General features: G+C 41.1%; 1 pseudogene; it reads right to left on the bottom strand.

Moving 5' to 3' along the window:
- Positions 1–3,387: 3,387 nt before the first annotated feature.
- LOC119519050 lies at positions 3,388–3,999 on the bottom strand (annotated as a pseudogene).
- Between the last annotated feature and the right edge of the window lie 3,155 nt (positions 4,000–7,154).

Raw genomic sequence — 7,154 nt, 5'->3', positions numbered from 1 at the left:
TATTGCTACACCTGCTTTCTTTTGGCTGTAGCTTGCATGAATTATTTTTTTCCATCCTTTCACTTTCAGTTTCTTTGTGTCCCTGTGTCTAAGATGAGTCTCTTGTATGCAACATATTGATGGTTCATTTTTTTTTGATCCATTCTGTGAATCTATATCTTTTAATTGGGGAGTTTAATCCATTTACATTCAACGTTATAACCGTGAAGGCATTTCTTGAATCGGCCATCTTATCCTTTGGTTTATGTTTGTCATATTTTTTCCCTCTCTCTATTAATATCCTTTATTGTACCCATACCGAATCTCTTTAGTACTGAACCTTTCTCCAAGTCTGTCTGTCCTTTCTTTGTTTCTCTGTCTGCAGGGCTCCCTTTAGTATCTCCAGTAGGGCAGGTCTCTTGTTAGCAAATTCTCTCAGCATTTGTTTGTCTGTGAAAAATTTAAGCTCTCCCTCAAATTTGAAGGAGAGCTCTGCTGGATAAAGTATTCTTGGCTGGAAATTTTTCTCACTCAGAATTTTAAATATATCGTGCCACTGCCTTCTCGCCTCCATGGTGGCTGCTGAGTAATCACTACTTAGTCTTATGCTGTTTCCTTTGTATGTGGTGAATTGCTTTTCTCTTGCTGCTTTCAGAACTTGCTCGTTCTCTTCTGTGTTTGACAGTGTGATCAGAATATGTCTCGGAGTGGGTTTATTTGGATTTATTCTATTTGGAGTTCGCTGAGCATTTATGATTTGTGTATTTATGTTGTTTAGAAGATTTGGGAAGTTTTCCCCAACAATTTCTTTGAATACTCTTCCTAGACCTTTACCCTTTTCTTCCCCTTCTGGACCACCAATGAGTCTTATATTCGGACGTTTCATATTATCTATCATATCCCTGAGGTCCATTTCGATTTTTTCAATTTTTTCCCCATTCTTTGTTTTATGCTTTCATTTTCCATTCTGTCATCTTCCAGGTCACTGATTCGTTGTTCAACTTCCTCTAGTCTTGTACTATGAGTGTCCAGAATCTTTTTAATTTGGTCAACAGTTTCTTTAATTTCCATAATATCATCCATTTTTTTATTTAGTCTTGCAATGTCTTCTTTATACTCTTCTAGGGTCTTCTTGATTTCCTTTGTATCCCGTACTATGGTCTCATTGTTCATCTTTAGTTCTTTGAGTAGCTGCTCTAGGTGGTGTGTCTCTTCTGATCTTTTGATTTGGGTGCTTGGGCTTGGGTTATCCATATCGTCTGGTTTTTTCATATGCTGTAGAATTTTCTGTTGTTTTTGGCCTCTTGGCATTTGCTGAACTTGATAGGGTTCTTTTAGGATTTGTAGACCAATTGAAGTCCTTATCTCTACTTTATCAGATCTACAGCTTCGTGGAGTACACTTTCTCTAACTAACCAGCAGGTGGCGTCCACGAGCCACCTGTTCTCCACAAGCCAGTTCTCCCCTGCTTAGCCTTTTTGGTGAGTGGGGGAGTGAGTCTTGTGGGGTCCAATTGGTGTACCAAGCTTGCGTGTGTAGTTGGTGTTGCCTGCCCTGTATATGGGGCATGTTTCTGGGCAGTCAGGGAGGGGGGGTGGCTCTAACAATCAAATCTCCCTGGTGATCCTAGAGTTTTAAAGCTGCTGCAATAGTCTAATCCTTCAGTTCAGTCCTGCCACAGTTTGTCTCTGTCACTGACCCACAAGCCCTTGGTATTGGCGTATGGCTCCTGAGACTTGCAAGTGGGCCCCTCTTCCAGGCTGTGCACCCCGGGTCCTCTGTTGAGGGATGACTGTGCTATGTCACAGGTGAGTGCCGTCCCCCCAGGGCGGTTCTGGGCTGCTGGGCTGTGTAGGGAGGCTCCCAGTCTGCTGAAATGATGGCTGAATGGGGCTTTGTTAATTCACACTGCTCCACGTTCCCAACTCTGGGACAATCAGCTGAGGTTGCAGGAAAGGCTAATGTCCAAGCCCAGTTTTGTGGTGTGTGCCTGTTATTTGAAGCACTTCCATCACACTGGGTTGTCTGGGGCAGCTCTGGGCTATGGGGCTGGCGATGGGCAGGAGTGTTTCCTGTCCACCAGGATGATGGCTGTGAGCGGACACCCCCCTTTTCTTGGGAAGTTGTGGTGTTTAGTGAATTTTCTCAGCCACTGGATTATTGCGTTTTGTCTCAGAGCTCTCTTATTTCTGCTCTTGACTTGACCTGCCCAAATTGCAAGTCTTTGAAGCTTTCCTTATTGGGCTTCTTAGAGTAATTGTTTTAGAAAAAGAAAAAAGGATTAAAAAAAAGGGCCCTCCTCAGAGATCTAATGGGTTATTGAAATGCTAAGAGACAAAGCAATTAGGGCCATTAAGGAAAGGTCCACAGGGCAGAGAGATCAGCTTTTCTTCGGGATTTGCATATGAGCCTCAGGGCCTGAGCTCTGCCCTTCCGCTTTCTATGTTCACCAGAACTCCAAAAATCCTCCGCTTTTATTTTGGAGTTTTTCGTGTTGTTTTTTTTTTCTATGCCTGTCTCCTCTCTGCTGGGCTGGCTGCTCTCAGATTCTCTGGTGTCTGGTCTCAGTCTATCTATGGTTGGAGTCTGGATCAGTAGAATGAGTTTCTGATAAGGGCTGCCACTGCAGTTGTCCCTTCTCTTTCCCGGAGCTGACAGCCCCTCCTCTCACGGGACTGAGCCTGGCAGGGAGGGGTGCAGGTCCCCTGGCCACAAAAACTTACAGATTTCGCTGATCTCAGCAGTTCCACGTTTTCATGAGTGTTGTATGAAGTATGCCCAAAGTCAGATTGCTCTGTGGTGTCCAGTCCACGCAGTTCCTGGCTTTCTACCTACTTTCCTGGAGGAGTAACTAAAACATACAGCTCACCAGTCCGCCATCTTACCCCGCCTCCCCTCAGTTACATTTTAGTATTCTCAAGAGGTGGGGAGAAAAAGAGCATATTCTCCAAAGAGGGTGAGTCTGAATCCCCAGAAATTGTGATATTGCCTTCTGGGGATAGTCATCCTCAAACCCCAGATGAATCACAGGACTGTCAACAGGTACCAGTGGGAGTGTGCTGGGGTGGGGGGCAGGGAAAGCGCAGCTGACAACCTCTGTTCTATATTAAACAGGAGAGCTGTATTTATGAATCTCTAGGAAATATAACCTCGCCATGTAGTACTGATGTATTCCTTCCAAATTGATGAATATTAGAAAATGAGAATTGTTTCAACTATTATTCAGCATAATGTTTAAGGACTATATATATATATATTCTACCTTATATTATATATGTAATTTATCACATACTCACTAAGGAATGCCAAGGTGCTTAATCCATTCAATAAATTGAAAATAAAAATTTTACATTTCTCTATTTGTTGGTATATAGGATTCTGAAGATGGATCTTGAACTCTGAATGACATCAGTTTTCAAGGAAAGCCATGTAATTGGTCATTCTGGCTAACTGCTGTTCATTGGGGATTGGTGGGACTGAGGCAGGCTCTAATGAGGGAATGAACCTGTTAAAGGCAACATCCAGGGTCCCTGCAACTGGCTTTTTGGGCATATCCATTCTTATGGTGGAGTCAGCCTGCCATCCTTATTCTAAAATACCTTTCACAGCCTCTTCTACAGGAAGCCCAACAAAGGCTGCAAAATTATCAGCGATGATGGCGGTATATGCTTGAGAAACCAGGGTGAAGGCTTGTCTCCTTGTTGCATCTCTTAGTGCCTCCATGATTGACTGGATTGTCTTGGACCACTGGTGGGCATTGATGGTCATATAGATCCCAGGGAAGTCTCTCTAGAATTCTCTGTCCTGCTGATGAAATTCCCCCAAGTTTAGAATTGGCAGATTTTATAGCAGGGGTATTCTTTTCCAAAGATATCTTGCATTATTCATGTCATTATGGATCAGCTGAACATACACTGGGTGTGTAGCTGTTCCTCCAGGATCCTTGAGCTCCTGATTCTCGCGTTGATCCAGCAACTTTTTTAAACTAAAGACACTTTCCACCATCACTGCTGCTGGCATCTTCCCGACTGGTCCTGCCACAATTTCTGGAAACCCAGACCCCAGACTGTCTCTGGGGGCATCACCTTGATTTACTTTCTTGAATCACTGGAATATATCCTCCAGTACCTTCCTTAGAAAAAATGTGTGGTAGGCTGATACATGGCGCTTCAAATATCTCCATATCCCAATCCCTGGAAACTGTGAATATGTTCTCTTATATGGAAGAAAGGAACTTTGCAGATGTAAGTAAATTAAGGATCTTGTGATTGGAAAGTAACCTGGATTACCCAAATGAGGCATATGTAATCACAAAGGTCCTTATAAGAGAGAACATGACGTTAAGATGGAAGCAGAGAAAGATTTGAAGGGGCTAGATTGCTGACTTCGAAGATAAAAGAAGGGGCAATAAGCCAAGGAATGCGAGGAATGCAGCTCTAGAAACTGATGGATACTTCCCTAGAGTTTCTGGAAGGAACCAGCCCTGCTGAAGCCTTAACCTTAGCTCAGCAAAACTGATTGTGGACTTCTGATCCCAAGAAATGAAGAGAATAAATTTGTGATGTGTAAACCACCAAGTTTGTGGTAATTTGTTGCAGTAACTATATGAAACTATGTAATAGAGTATATAGGAGATAAATTTTTGAGACTGTGCATTTCAGTAGACATTCTACTTTCACTCTGAATGATAGCTTAGATGAGTATAGAATTCTAAGTAGAAAATAATTTTCCTTCAGAATTTTGAAAGCATTTCTCTGTGGCTCTTCTGTTCCCACCATTGTCCTTAAGCGGACCGAATGGCATTCTGATTCTTAATTCTCTGTACATAATCTGATTTTGTTTTGTTTTTTAATCTCTGGAAGCTTTTAGAAATTTCTCTTTGAACCCAATATTCTGAAATTTTACAGTCATGTTCCTTAAGGTGAGTCTGTTTTCATCCATTGTGTTGGGCCTTCAGTGGGACCTTTTAATAGGGAAACGCATGTCCTTCAGTTCTGGCAAATTTTCTTCAATTATTTTGTTGTTCATTTCCTCTAATCTGCTTTCTCTTATTTCTTTCAGGGGCTCTTATTATTTAACTGTTTTCCTCCTGTAATTAATGATCCTGTAATTTCCTTATTTTCTCCTCCTGATCTTTATCTTTCTCCGTACTTTTTTTTTTTTTTTCTAATCCTCATATTGCACTTTTCATTTCTGCCATAACAGTTTCAATTTCCAGGATTATTTTCATTCTCTGAATGTTCCCTTTTTCCCAAATTGCATCCTATTCTTGTTTCATTCTCTGAATATAGTAATGAGAGTAAGTTTTCTTGTCCCTAAGTAGTTTCTGTTCCCTCCAAGTTGCCTTTTTCCTGTTTACTTTTCTCTCTGTCTTTTATGTTTTGAGCCTTTCTTCAAATGGTGCTCTTTGGCTGTCAGCACATATTATTTTTAAAGCTTTGTTGAAGTATAAGTTGACATATAATAACTGAATGTATTTAAAATGTACAATTTGATGTGTGTCAGTTATCAGTTTATTGCTTTCAGTTCCAAGTGCATCCTTCAATGTATGGTCTATATGAGAAACATGGAATTTCTTTAAGCATTTCACCTTTAAAATGAGGCTTGTGTTACGCTTTCTCAGGAGAAGATTCTGGTGGGACAGTCTCAGAGGAAGGGGCTTCTTGCAAATTCCAGCATGGGCCAGATGTTGAGGGTGTGAGAACATCTGAGGCTGCCCCAGTCACAGGCCCAGAAGCTGATCACTCTGCAACTTTGAAGTTTCGGTCTGGTGATAACCTTTCACAGCCCTCTTGACATGAAAACCAAAGCCTTCATGTGGCCTGCACATAGTCGCCTGTAGCTCTGAGGTTAATAAACTAAATAACTGCTCCTTCTGCAAGCTCTGTAGTACATGTGCTTTCCACCTGTGCCCCTAGGAGGGGTGGTACACCCAGAGCTTCTGCTCCCTCTGCAAGCCCTGTGCTGCCCATAGGTTCTGAAAGCTTCTTGTCCCTGCCGACACCTGGACTCCCACTGTATATCTGGTTGCCTGCACCCCAGAGGGTGCCCTATTGCTTGCCCAGCAACTCCAGACCAGCTTCAACCTGGCCAAACCATTGAACTTCTCTTGTATTCCATAGGCTGAACCACATCTTCTCCAGTGAGGTCTGAACCTATTCCCAGTTTGTCTTTCCTTGGGTACTCTCCCTCAGCCCTAAGATACCATATAGTTTCTTTATATCTTATACTCACTCTTTTGCCATAGTTAGTATTTCTTTATGTTAAACTTCTCATGTTTAACCTTCTGTGTGGATTGTAGCTCCTAATTGGACCCAGATGGTTACAATTAGTTTTGACATATGAATACACCCATGACACCATCACTACAATCAAGATAATGAACATATCCGTCACCCCAGCAAAGTTCCTCATGCCCGTGTGTAATCCCTCCTTTCGTTTCCCTGTCCCCAGGTAAACAATGATCTGCTTTTTGTCACTATAGATGAGCTTATATTTTCTAGAATTTTATGCAAATGGAATCATGTAGTTTATATGCTTTTAAAAAAATCTAGCTTCTTTCAATCCGCATAATTATTTTGCTATCATCCATGTTATTATGTGTATTAATAATTTATTCCTTTTTATTGATGAGTAGTATTTCATTGTATGGATATACCAGAGTTTATCCATTTACCTCTTGATGGGCATTTGGGTTGTTTCCAGTTTTGGGCCATTACAAATAAATTGCTATGAATTTTCATGTACAAGTCTCTATGCAGGCATGTGCTTTCATTTCTCTTAGATAAATACCTAGCAGTGTAATGACTGGGTCATATGGTAGATATAGGTTTAGCTTTTAAAACTGAAAAACTGTTTTCTTAAGTGGTTGTACCATTTTACATTCCTGCCAGCAATGTATGAAAGTTCCAGTTGCTGTACATCTTTGCCGAACCTTGGTATGGTTCATTCTTTCAACTTTAGCCATTCTACTAGATATGCGTTGTAGTTTTAATTGGATTTCCCTGATGACTAATGATGTTGAGCATCTTTTTGTGTTCTTCTTTCCACCCATATATATTCTTTAGTAGAGTGCTTATTGAAATATTTTGTCCATTTAAGAAATCAGGTTCTCTGTCTTCTTATTACTCAGTTGTAAGAGTTATTTGTATAGTCTAGATACAGGTCCTTAGAAA

Source organism: Choloepus didactylus, chromosome 2 (assembly GCF_015220235.1).
Source record: "Choloepus didactylus isolate mChoDid1 chromosome 2, mChoDid1.pri, whole genome shotgun sequence".
Classification (NCBI taxonomy): Eukaryota; Metazoa; Chordata; class Mammalia; order Pilosa; family Megalonychidae; genus Choloepus; species Choloepus didactylus.
This window is presented reverse-complemented; position numbering and strand designations above follow the sequence as displayed.